This window comes from Alligator mississippiensis, chromosome 2 (assembly GCF_030867095.1).
Source record: "Alligator mississippiensis isolate rAllMis1 chromosome 2, rAllMis1, whole genome shotgun sequence".
Taxonomy (NCBI): domain Eukaryota; kingdom Metazoa; phylum Chordata; order Crocodylia; family Alligatoridae; genus Alligator; species Alligator mississippiensis.
In genome coordinates this window covers 220,866,663-220,880,443 of record NC_081825.1, presented here as the reverse complement: position 1 = coordinate 220,880,443, position 13,781 = coordinate 220,866,663, and the positions used below count along the sequence as shown (strand labels likewise).

At 40.1% G+C, this 13,781-nt stretch overlaps 1 long non-coding RNA gene across 1 annotated transcript; it reads left to right on the top strand.

Moving 5' to 3' along the window:
* The first annotated feature begins 268 nt into the window (after positions 1 to 268).
* LOC132248408 (uncharacterized) lies at positions 269 to 12,814 on the top strand. Its single transcript, XR_009459591.1, has 2 exons — positions 269 to 348; positions 12,733 to 12,814. It is a non-coding gene; the product is annotated as an uncharacterized LOC132248408 (long non-coding RNA).
* The last annotated feature ends 967 nt before the right edge of the window (positions 12,815 to 13,781 follow it).

Here is a 13,781-nt window from a genome sequence, read left to right as displayed (position 1 = left end):
TAGTGGGTGCTAGATTTCAAACCAAACTCATCTAAACTGAGTGATCACTGAAACAGAACCCACGCTGCCTCCTTCCCCTCCCCTCCCCGTTTTACTGCTTACATGCTCTTGGAAACTTGTAGTAATTCAGCCCTGCAAACAAAATATTCTGAGGTCAGATTGACCTCAGTACAAAATAACAAACAATAAGATGTTCCAGAAACAGAAGTAGCACAGATGCTGTCTCTAACTAATTTAACTAAACTCCTTTCTCTCCACATCGCCTAGGTATGTCAGGATCCTACAGCGCCACTGCTAACATTTCTTTCAGTGGGTGTCTAAGGACTGATGTGACCACCACTAGTACAGGTATTTACCTGCCTTTTGTAATGAATTTTCACTAAATGATTTCACCCTACTTAATTTTTTGTGGCAAATCTGAGAATGCTGCTGTAATGAGACTTCACCCTGTTTCTTAGCCTTGTCTATGTTTTGTACTAGTATAACACCAACAAATATTGTTGCCAGCTATCCTGCTCTCTTGCTTTCTTAATGCTATACCCAGTAAAGAAAGCAATTTATTTTATCTCCAGAAAGTGCACATGTCCACACATTGTACAAAATGCTAAGAAAAGGTTAATAATATCTAACACTGACAACTCACGGAAGATCGCAAATGTCACTTTAGAAATGTGACAATGGAACATATTATCTCTAGCTCTTTGTTATTTTCATCTTCAGGCATTTCCACGCTGGTTGCGACTGGATTTTTTTTTAATGTTCTGTCAGTCTTTGGTAATTAGGAGCTGATTAATCAAATTTGCTGCACCTCATTTTGCTGATTTTCCTCTGCTGAAATGGATCTTGCCTTTAACTAATGGATGATAGTGCTGATAACTGAGGACATTTTAATCACTGTGCACTGATGATAGATGGTTTGCCTGTTTAATTGAATTGTTGTTTGACAGCATATTGTCTTTGGGTCTAGCATATTTAGGATTCAGAGGTGGAAGGCATGTTGTAGGGCAATGTAAAAATCATCTGTTTATTTGCTTAGAGCTGTCACTGGTTCATAATAAGGAAAATGCTGACTTTATTTCCTAATTGAAAATGGAAAGCTGGGTTTTTTAATTCTATTTCTGGAGATCTTTAGGGTCTCTTGAGTCCTTAGTTGGGGATTTATATTTAAAATAGACAAATAAGTATAGACTATACCAAGAATAAAAAGACACAATAGTCTCTAGAATAGGAATACTAAAATTTCTATACCTCTTAGGGGATTGTGAAGTTTCAGGACTTAGTTTGTAGTTTTTTGAAAATACAAACAGTATATAGATTGTCAGACAATATAAGGCAAGGATTTATGAGTTTGTTATCACTTTATCTTTTTATTGGTACCTAATAAAACCTAACAAAATAAGTTTTGTTAGGTCTCAACAGGAATGCAGAGTTTTGAGCACTTACAGATTCACATAAGCTTAGGACTGGAAGGGACCTCATGAGATCATTGCGTCCAGCCCCCCTGCTCTGGGTAGGAAAGACTGTTTGGTAAAATTAGACCAGCAAGAAGTGCATCCAGTCTCCTTTTGAAGATCTCCAGGTTAGGTGCCTGCGCCTCCCCTGCTGGAAGTCTATTTGAGTCTGGTCACATGAACTATGAAGATGTTTTTCCTTATATCCAGTCTGAATCCTTCTTCTAGGAGTTCATGACTGTTGCTCCTGGTTTTCCCTTGCAGTGCTTTGGTGAATAGTTGTCCACCTAGCCCCCGATGCTCAGCCCTGGTATATTTGTGTGTATACAGTCTTCTCTTTTCTAGGCTGAACAGTCCCTTATCTGCCAGCTTTTCCTCATATGAAATATGAGGCTCTTCAGGCTTCTAATCATATGAGTGGCTATTCTCTGGACTCTCTCAAGCTTCTCCACATACCTCTTGAAGTGTGGCACCCAGAACTGGATGTACTCCAACTGTGTCCTCACCAGTGCTGAGTAGAGTGGTAGAATAACTTCCTTAGTTTTGCTTGAGATGCATCAGTTGATGCATGCAGCGTATTGTTTGCTCTGCTAACTGTATCATCACACTGGTGGCTCATGTTCATTTGATGGTCAGTTATGACCCTGAGGTCCCTTTTGGACATGGTGCTAGCTCGAATAGCACCACTGAGCCTTTAAGTTTGTTGCAGATGTTTCCTTCCCAGATGGACCACTTTACACTTCTCATGTTGAACAGCATCTGGTTCTGGTCTGCCCATCTAACTAATCTGTCTAGATCCTCCTGGATTGTCAACCTACTCTGATATGTAGCCATACTTCCCCACAGCTTAGTGTCATCGGCAAACTTTGCCAGTGTGCTTTTCACCCCTACGTCCAGATCGTTGATGAAGATGTTGAAAAGCACTGCTCCAAGTACTGAACCCTGAGGGACCCCACTGGTTACCTCCTGCCAGGAAAACACAGATCCATGTATTAGTATTCTCTGGGTCCAACCCTGCAGACAGTTTCCCATCCATCTGACTGTTGAATTGTTGAGCCCATAGTCCCCTAGTTTTATCCCGAGAACCTCATTGGACACAAAGTCAAAGGTCCTCCTAAAGTCCAAGTAAGTGGTGTTGACTTCATCTCTCTTATCCAGGTGGTGAGTAACCTGGTCATAGAAAGAGATGAGATTAGTCAGACATGACCTACCCAGGACAAAACTATGCTGGCTGTCATTTAGAATTTTGCCTTCTAATAGCTTATGGACTCCTTGAGAATTTTTTGAGGACTTTTCCTGTAGAGAGAGTCCAGAGGTTGAAGGAACTAACAATCTATAGTTTGGATAAAAGAGAAACAAACAAGGAAGGGGAGATGTGATTGCAGGTTTCAAACATTTGAAAGGCTGCCATAAAGAAGATGCAGGTAGGATGCATAGTAATGGGTTTTAACTATAGAAAATCTAATATCGGGACAAATGTCAAAATTGCAAGACAATGAAAAACCTGCCTGGGGAAATGGTTTAATCTCATTACTTGGAAAATTTCAAGAGACTGGATAGCTATTTATTTGGTAAGTTGATTTAGAAAAAGTGAACATCATACCCCAACAGAACAACCTCTCCCTTTCAGACAGAAGGTCCATAGAATCTCTAAGATCCAACCACCAAATAATAATAAAAGCAGCAGATACAGGAGGAGCTATAGTTATCCTAAACCATGAAGACTACATAAAAGAAGCCAACCTACAACTCTCTGACACCACCTACGACAAAAAAAACTAGAGGAAGATCTTACTCCCCTTCTTACCTTAAATCTCATAACTACCATCATCCCATTTCCATTTGAACTACAAGAAAAACTACAGAACTTGATCCCCCCACTACCTAGCCCAGGGACTTTTTACATGCTTCCTAAAATCCACAAACAAGGGAACCCTGGCAGACCTATCATATCCAACCATGGGACCCTAACTGAGGAAATATCAGGTTTCATCAAATCCATCCTAAAACCTCTTGTCACCCAAAGACCAAGTTTTGTCCAAGACACAACAGACTTTCTATGAAAACTTAAAAACATAGACCACCTTCCCAGCAACACCCTCCTAGCCACCACAGATGTTAGTAATTTATATACCAACATCCCACACCAGGATGGCATCCAGGCTTGCCGCACATATCTACAAGAGCAAGATTACAGCCCAGAGTACAGACTTTCACAACATTGCTGAACTTACACACTTCATCCTCACACACAGCAACTTCACTTTCAATAACCAACACTTCCTCCAGACCACAGGCATGACTATGGGCACCAAAACAGCCTCACAGTATGCCAACCTTTTTATAAGCCACCTGAAAGAAGAATTCCTCAAGGACTGCACCATCAAATGTATGTTATATTTAAGATATATCGATGACATCTTCATTTTGGACTGCAATCTCCAGCACCAACATTTCCTTTGAGACATGATGATCACTATCCAGAATGATAAAGTACAGAACATCATATACAAGAAAACCACAGACTAACATACGTATCTGCACAGAACCAGTAATCATGCTAAAAACATCAAGAAAGCTGTAATAAACAGCCAAGCCCTCTGATACCACCAAATTTGCACTGAACAGAACACCCATGATTGTCACCTCACAAATCTCAAAAGGGCTTTCACCCAAGAAGGACACTCCTGCAGAGAGAGAGATCACACTTTTGAAGGTGCCAGCAAGATACCACATGAAGAACTGCTGTAGTATAAAAAGAAAATCCCCATGAATCTTACACCATTAGTTATGACATACTGTCCTTCCCTGAAACCTATATAGAAAATCCTCAAACAATTGCAACCCATACTAGAAGAAGAACCAGGTCTTAAAGAGATCTTCCCTGAACCACCCTTCCTATCCTTTAAATAAACACCAAACCTCACCAACCTCATCACCAGAAGCAAACTTTCTGGGGCCCAAAGCATACCGAATAGATCCAGGCAATGCCATGACAAGAAATGTAAAACTTGCCAACACATCTCCACCACTCCCACAATAACTGCACCCCACAACAGAACCATGAACGTTCCTGGATCTTACACCCAAGGGAAGACAAGATCAAATGGTCACAAACTGCTGGAAGACTGTTTTAGACTGTATATATGAAAAAAAACCAAACATCTTTACTGTCCAAGTCTCCAAAGTCTGGAACAGACTCTCCCCCCAGAAGTGGTGCAAGCACCTACTCTAGACACGTTCAAGAAGCAGTTGGATAATTATCTCATGAGGTCCTTTCCAGCCCTAATGTCTATGAAACCTATGAATCTTGCCCCTCCAGAAATATAATATATCTATCTCATCCAGTGCACTAAATGCCCTGATGGCAAATATGTAACAGAAACCAAACAACAACTGCATACCAGAATGAACACACACCGAAAATCTATCAAAGACAAAAATATCCAGTTGCCTGTGGGGGCACATTTCTCACAAGATAACCACTCTGGCCATGTTCAGACAAGCATGGACGTTTGGTTCCCCAGGGACAATTAGCAGTGGTGCATCTTGTACCACGGCTACTTGAACCTGGGGAACACCTGTGCCACGTGTGGAAGGGATAGGAGGCCTGGATGGGATAGGAGTAAACAGATGTATTGCAGAACAGCTCTGTGACTTGGGTGGCCCGGGTACTGGTGGTGGCAATGTGATCAGTCACTGATGTGGCCATGGCTATTTTTGCACCTCTTCTACCTCCAAAAGTATTGCCTGAGAAGCAGACCACTACAAAGCTGTGTGTAGCTGAAACAAGGGCCCTAAATTAAAGTGGTGGGTTTTAAAAAACACCACTTTAATTTAGGGCTCATTAAAACCCTGTGTCATGCAAACACCCTGCTGACTTACCTGCCTCTCTGGCAGGGATGGGAGGGCAAGCTGCTGGCAGGTGGAGCAGTCCCTGGGCTGCAGCGGGGGCTGGTGTTTCCCTCCATGGCAGCTACAGCGCTGCCCCCAGGCAGCACCTGCCTGCAGGCACCTGGCTTGTGCAGTCCCGGGAGGGCACCACAGCTGTGGAGGGAAGTCCCAGGACCCCACACAGCTCAGGCAGACAGGCAAGCTCCAGGGGGGAAGAAAAAAAAAAGATCAGGCTTCCTGCTTTTCTTGGGTGGAGTCTGCTTTCCTGGGCTGCTGTCAGGCTGCCTGCAGGGTCTCCTAAAGAGCCGTGGAGCTGCACAGAGCCTGGTGCTTCACTCCGCGGCTATAGGGGAAGCAAAGTAAAACTCCTCAAAGGAGTTTAAACTTGCTGCACCCCAAGTCATTTAAGGCGCATTACACTGCCGAATTTCCTACAGCAGCTGGAATTCATGTGCAATTCACCGCTGAGGTGTGCAAACACCGACACCATTAAAGCAGTGCACAATCATTTAGCCCACTTTAGTGTTGTGCAAACACGCCTCTTGTTTCGTCTACACATGGCCCAAAACAGCAGTTTGAATGGGTGTTATGGGATACTGATGGTTTCTGTTGCCGTGGAGAGAACATCAAGGGCCATGCTGGGAAATAAATTGCTCTTAACAGAGTGAGAAATGGATTGGTTCTGTGCCCCAGATTCCTCTGAAGATCTATATTTTTGGCTGAAAGAAGGTATCTGAGCAAGATGCAGGGGTAAGAATCTCTACCATGTCCTCACTCCTGGTTTCTATGGTGCCATATAGGTCTGAAAAAAAAATAGTGAAAGTAAGAGTTAACAAGTACTTGTGTATAGGGTGTTTCACTCCAGTTTTCATTAAGAATTGGTGTGCACGTGTGTGGTGAGAGAATTCCATTCTGTCCTCCTCCCTCATTATATATAGAGAGGGGCTTTCAAAGGGGATTTGGTGGGTATAAAGTAGGAAGAGCAGGACCTGGTCAGTAGCAATACCAGAGCAGATCACATCTGTAATTCCAACTTTAAGTGAATTAGGCAGGGGAGACTGAAACAGCCCCTAACAAAAAAACAGAGAGAGACATAGGTGTCTCAGTGATCATCTTCTCTAGCTCCTGTATAGCATTAGTGTTGATAGGGTGTTCCTTATTTTATTTCTTCTTTGTATCTGCTACCTGGTTTCCTCATTTCCCATGCCCTTCCCTCCATTTTCCTCAATCTCATTCCACTTTATCAGCATATTGTATTGTTCTTGTTTGTCAAAATTACAAGCTAAAGTGTTTTAATTTCAGCTTATTAGAATGTCATCTTCTTGTGGATTTTTTTCCTTACCCATGCTCTAAAGGCACCTTCATATCTAGTAAATATTTTTACTGTATAATATAATATAATATCTTTGCTTGTAGTATATCAATTGATAATGTGGTGAGAGCAATGAATAGGCAGAGACTTTTTAAAATTAAAAAATGCAAAATTAAGTTATTTATAGCCATTAAATATGCACTTAATGGTAATACTTCATGTTGGGAAAATCTCAAGGTTTTGGGGACATTAGCCTTAAGAGATTGTGCTATAGAAATGCAAAGTAGAAGATGGTGCAGGGTGGCACCTTAGAGTAAGAAATTATGGGCTACATACAGGCATTCCATTTCTACTGGGAGAGTCACTGGTCTCCCAGTAGAAACTATAACAGTTCATTCAGCTTCTCAAGGGTGAAAACATGGCTCCTCCATGAGAAAGATTTTCCAAGTTAGTACCTGGAAGATCTGTGGTGTGACAGATAGAATGAAGTTTAAACCACAAGAAATCTTTTTGGATGAGGGAACAGTACAGGTGTTCAGCCTGCAGTAGTCCTTCCTCCCCTGCTTTCCACGCCTTCCCCAGACCAGGGTGGTCTCAGTCTGGGGAAAACAAGGCAAGCATCAGCTCTTCCCTGGATTCCAGGACTGGGATGAGTGGAATGGCATAGGTAATACTGCTCTACACCATCTCCAGACCAGGGCCCCTGGTTTGGGGATGTGGCAGGGAGCAGCTGGTCAATGCTTCTCCTTTCCACTCCAAGTCTCTGGGAGCAGAGTGGAATGAGCAGTGGGACAAAGCCCCCCTCCCATTCCTATTACCAGGTTTGGATACTTGCAAATACCCCCTCCGAGAACCTGTAATCCCTAAAATGGTGACCAACAGGGTCTTTTGTTCTCAGATGTGATTTTGAAATAGCTGTCATGTTTAATTTCATCATTCAAAATAATTTTCTTGTAGTAATTTGTAAGCAATCCAGTTTACTGTGGGATCAGGTAGGTACACAGTAGACTGCTGGACTTTAATCCTCTTTTCCAGCTAGCTTTCCTTGAGTACAAAGTATATCCATCTTGTATACCTGCTGGTATTTTGTGACAAGCTTGTGACCTATGGGTGGCTTTCTTTACTCTGTCCTTGGTGAAACTGGTTAAGACATCAGTTAAGGTTGTGTCTAATCACACTAGGTACATTGGTTGAGTGTGGTCCTTTATTTCCCTTTGAGGCCTTGTTTCATGGGTTTTTTTTCTGTGTAATTCAGGAAAGGACTCACTGAGGTGTTCACACATTGCATTCATAATGATGCTATGACAGTTAGCCAAATGAATGCTGTGAGTAATGTAAGACATTGCTGAGTTTAACTCACAAGGAAGCTTATTTTTCTGACTGGTAGCAGCTGTGTATGGTATACATCATTCTTTCTTTAAATTTAAAAAAAAAATTAAAGACATAATTATATTTCCTCTTCTATATACTAAAAGAAACAAAACTCCTGAGACTCCATTTCTTATCAGCCCTGAATATCTCAAGAGAGTATTTTAAGAGATTAACACTTTGTGCATGTGTTTGCAGAACACGATGAGCAGAAACTACACTTATTTCAAGTCTTCTGCTGTAAAACTAGTTGCTTTTTGTTTACAGAATAAATTGCTTTAAAGATTCTGGAGTAGATTTTCAGGTCTTTGTTTCCACAACTAGATGTACTGGCACTGTCTTTAAATGTTTAAAGTAGAGACACAAAACATCTTCATGCACAGCAAGGTATGCAGATGCAAACATCTAACTGGGCTAATCAGTTTTAAGATGCAATGCTAGCACATGTTCATACAAAGATGTAAAATTTGTAATATAAGAGTAAATGATGGAGACCAGGATCGTTGTTTTATATAATTGAGAAAGAACTATGAATCTGTCAGTCCTTTCCAGATGAAGGTTTCTGTGTCAGATAAGGGTTTCTGTGTTTCCTTAAAGATTAAAAAAAAAATCCTTCTATGTCTTGCAAAAGTTTGGGAAGGAAAAAAAAAAAATCTCTAATCTCAGAAATCAGGCCTAAGTCTCTGCATCTTTTATCAATGACACTAATCATATGCTTACAGGGTAGTATTATATCTGGCAGTGGCATCCTCAAACAGGTCTTGTTGCACATAAACTGGAAGCAAAGGGGTAGTGTCCATGCAGCATTGTGGGTTGATTTATGGTCACTTCTTAGTGATGATACCAATTAATCTCTTCACAAAACTGCATGGTGGAAGCCTGTGGAGAGCAATATGGTATGTTTGAATACTGCTGCCAACCCACTAGGTTTGCTGTATAAACATGGCTTGAGAAGCTAAATGGTTCACAAAAGTCAGTGCCAGAACTGGGAATAAAACTTGATCTTGACTTTCCATCTCATGCCTTATAAGAAAAGCATCTTTTCAATGTTGTCAAAATTATTATCATTATTTGTATAAAACAAGTAATTAGAAATGTTGTCTTGGAGTTGGTCCCCACCACGTTCTTGTGAAGTGTGACAGTTATGGACTCATTCAGTCTTTTAGTCTTTGGTCTCTTTCCGGTCAATAGATCAGTTCTGTCTGGGTGCAGTAGACTCAGCTATACAAGCAAAACTCAGCCCTAGTTGCTGATCATAGATCCAATGTCTCTCCTTCAGAAAACCAGTGCCACTGTTATGACACAGTGCTTCCACAAGTAAGTCACTGGTACTAGCCTGCCCTGCATCCTGCTTCTCCTCTCTATACAGCCACATTCTGCTGTCCTCCCTCACTAGAGCTCTGACAAACAGTAGTCATTCAAGCAATCTATGTTTTCAGCTGAGCCCTGTTCAGGAGTTGAGAACATAAATCTGTGTTTCTCTCTTCTGTGCTCTCTCCCATTTTTGCCAATATAGTGGAGCAGGAACAATTAATCTCGGAGTAGTTCAGAAATCCACAGCTAAATGAGACCACACCATAGACCTTCACTTATTAACCATCCTCTTTCCCTCACAAGGACCAGGATGTCCCTGAAGATGATAATCAAATAAGTCAGACACTAGCCAACATAGTTCACAGAACAAATGGCCATAGTGAAAAGTTTCAGGTCTTTCATTTTTCCATAGGTAGTAGGATTTATTCTGTTGTACCAATGAATGCAGTAACTTTAAATAATATGTAAAACTTAATACAAAGCAGAACTACTTAGAACATTTAATATGGGATAAGTGATGTTTTTCACCTGGTATCTGGAGTTAAAACTGAACCTGCATCACATTTAAAAAAAGTAAAATTCTAGCACTCAAATCTGTTGTGAATGATGCAATGTTCATCCTTTTGTAATGTTGCTGACAAGTTAATTGACATGAACTTCAAATGCGGGAGTTATCTACTGTTTGCTGAAATAGTAAATCTAAAAAGTCCAAGAAACAGTACCATCAATGAAGAAATGTTCAGTATTTTTTCAATAAAAGGAAAGTGTTATAGTGAATAATAATTAGAATTGAATGGATTGTCATTGCCATGATTTTTTCCGTTGTTTGTAGGAATAAAGTGGGCATAAGATATAGTAACTTCCAAAGAGGGAAAGAACTATTTGGAAACAGTTGATTAAAAAAAGTAGGAATGGCTGAACTAAATACATACAGTGGTATGGACACGTCACTCACTCTCTCTTTGTTTCTTTCACTTTTCTCTTTTTCTGTCCAACTGAAGAAAAATACAAGCATTGGCCCCCGGACACCAGAGACCCATGGTATGCCACTGTCTCTGTCACATGCAGGGGGTACTCTTCCTCCACACCATTTTATAAAATTTTGCATCCATTTCTAATTGGGTAGATTAGGTGATGGAGGAGGGGTGTAGTTCCTGGTCTCAAACACATTACTTGTAGACAATACTTTGCCCATGAGACCCTCCAGGGTCAGTTGTAGCCACAGAAAGTTTTGCTTTGTACGGACACATGGGTGGTGTCATTTCTTCCCCCACCCACTTTTTTCTTAAGTTGACAGGGAGAGTGAAAAATAAAGTTATTCATTACTTGCTACTTCCGCAGCTTTGTTTCTTGTAGGCCAGTAAAATATATTTTGAAATATAATCTATGTGAATCATTTACAATCCTAGTTTTGCTTCTATAAATGTATTAGTTATCCACAAATAAATATTCACCAAGTAGTTCATGCAGATACATTTAAGTTAAAGGGTACCCATGAACTAGTCATTTAAACTAATTTATTAGTATTCATTGTTCATGATTTGTGAGTGATCCGTTAAGTCAGTTACTGCTGTTTCAGTTATCTGTTCAGAAAAATCATAACTTTTAGTCAGCCAAATGGAAAAGCAACAAATAAAGAATGAAAAATGACAGAAAGTGAAAACTTTTTTTTCATATATAAACATTTTTGCAAACAAACACAAGTATTCTTTTCCCACTCACAAAATAAAAAAAAGAAAAGAAACACTATTTCGTATGTGTTTGTAAATGTATTAATGTGTTATTCACATAAGGAGAACAAGGGTTAAGAATCCAGTCAAAACAAGAAACATTTAAATTTTAAATATGTTAGCACAATGTGTACATACTAGTTCTACTAACAGCTGTTGCTAGGTCTTACAACTGAGTATTTGAATCATGAACTAATGTAGGCATAAGACAAATAATACCATGTCTTAGGAGTCGATCTTTTGAGATAATTCTTAAATTGACAGGCCATTTCAGCAGGCACTGATACTGAAGATCCAGTCTATTAAACAGTAAGTTTGCGCACGCTGCTAGGTTTATCTGTCCATTGGGGCTATGTCTATACTAATCCCCGCTACAAGTTTAGAAATGGAATTGAAAGGATACTCTGAGGGACCTTTACCTATTGGTTTATAGACTGGGTCTCACTAAAGTCCTGCTGCTGCTAAGTAGTGCTGATTATTTTTCAAACACATAAGATAGGACAGACACTCTCTTTGTTCCTCTTCTACCACACCAGCCTATAGACTACAGGGAATATTTTTTTATATCTAAAAAATATTTTGTCATCTTTCAAAATCTAGTTCCTTTGATTTCTTTGAGTGCCTTACAAGGAATGACCTTCATAACATTACAGCACAAGCTCATTTCTTCTCTTTGTCCTTGTTAGAGCAAGTTCCCAAACCTCAGTGTAGTTGCAGCCTGGGGGAGGAGGGGGAAGAATAAATTTATTTAATACTTGAAATAGTGTTAACTGCAAAATGCAAATCAAGGGACTTCCAAAAGCGAGTACTTCTTAAAGCCTGAATCAAATTCCTGAATCTGAACCCTCACAACTTTAAGAAGTCTGGATCAGGTTTTGAACTTTATACTACGGCTCATTTTTATCAGGAGAGTGTAAAGCAGAGTAAAATAATATGAGATTCTCTTCCCTAAGCTTGTAACACATCATGATAGGATTTTAATATGAACTTTTGCATTTTGAAATTGTAGGCAAGATTTTAAAAGTCTGAAATAGTCTCAGGAAAATACAGATAGATATATATTGGTCTATAGCTCTGTAATAAGATTTGCAGAAAATGATAGGATTTGGCACTGTTAATAGAGTAACAAATATTTTTTATGTGGTGGTGGTTTTAAGAAGTTGCGGAAAGAGAGCTATATAATGGCTGTAAAAGGAGGCAGTCTTTTTTGATACTTCCAAAACTGAATAAAGTCCCTAATGTGGTGAGTGGTGAAGCCTCGCTAATACATGGCCCCTTGTGATGTAAGAGCTGATTTTCGGCATCGTCAAAGAAAGAGAGAGAGAGTGTTGTTTTCTTCGCATAGTAAGTTTGAAGGACCATGCCTGAAAGAACCTGATCTAAATATACACTCTACAAAACCTGAAATTCTCAAGACTTGTTAGAAAGCAAATAGTTCCCATCCCCACTCTACAAAATTTTCTCACATACAACACACACTTTTCCCCCCCAAAATCAGCTTCCCAAAACTGGGGTGCATATCTTAAGCAGGGAAGCTGCTTTTTCTCTGCCCAGAATAGAATCATTCTACTTTGATTGCTGCTGCAAAGCCAACTGTCCAACAGCAGCAGTGGAATTTCTTTCAGGCATTTGACTTAATGGCTCATTGTTCTTTACTCTACAGGTGTTCGCAAAGGCCTCTCCTTTTTAGTGGTTTTGGTGTTCTGCAATCAAACTACTGGTAACCTTTCTTTTTTTTTTGGCAATTTTGCTGTCTGCTAGCTATTCCTGATCTCTCTCTCTATTTTTCATCCTTCCAGACTGCTTAGCTCAGCGCTTGCTCTATGCAGATATAACTCGGGAAATACCATTTTTTTCTTAAGTCTACCATCCCAAAATCAAGGTGTATATTTTATTTTAGGATGTGTTGTACATGACAAAATACATTATTCATGGGTGACTGGGGGGGGGGGAGATACCATATCACCAATGGAGGCAGGGGAGGTCCCCCAGCGGTCAATCACTGAGCATGAAACCACTAGCAGCAAAACTGAAAGTGCACTTCCACCGGCACTTTCGGTTTCATGGCTGGCACTTCTAGGGGGTGAATGGCCAATCTCAGGGGGTGCACATGGACCCACGTGCAACTCCCATGTGTCACCAATGATGTTATTAGCTCTTTATAAACTTTCTGTACCTGGTTTTGGTTAGGACCAGAAGTGATAACATGAAATAATCTAAGGAATAAATGCTTCATAGTAAGCCTTCGGAAAAGAAACCATCTTTGCTTTGTGTTTAAAACAAACCTAGCTTCTAATGAATATATAAATTGAATGCAATGTATTTACTCTCTTTTTTTGTTACAAGGAATAAATGTAACCTTCTAAAAATAAACTAACACCTTGTACTCTGTGGTTTATCAGTATATCTCTGTACAACTTCAACGATCAGACTTTAACTTTGAAATATTGGGGCATTGAGAGATGAATGATTTATCTATGGAGGCCAGTAGCAGAGGACAGAAAGGAATCTCCATGCTTCTGTCTTGATCCAGTTCCAGGTCCTACATCATACTGTCTCGTCAGGTTCATAAATACATTCCTGGATCATAAAAGGAAAGGATTCTGCTGTACTAGACTTCTGATCTAATGTGCAAGGCAGAAGTCTCAGTTCCCATGGATTTGTAGGCTGGCCAAGACTAAGCTAAAGTGGTAGAGAAGTTCTGTTAATTTT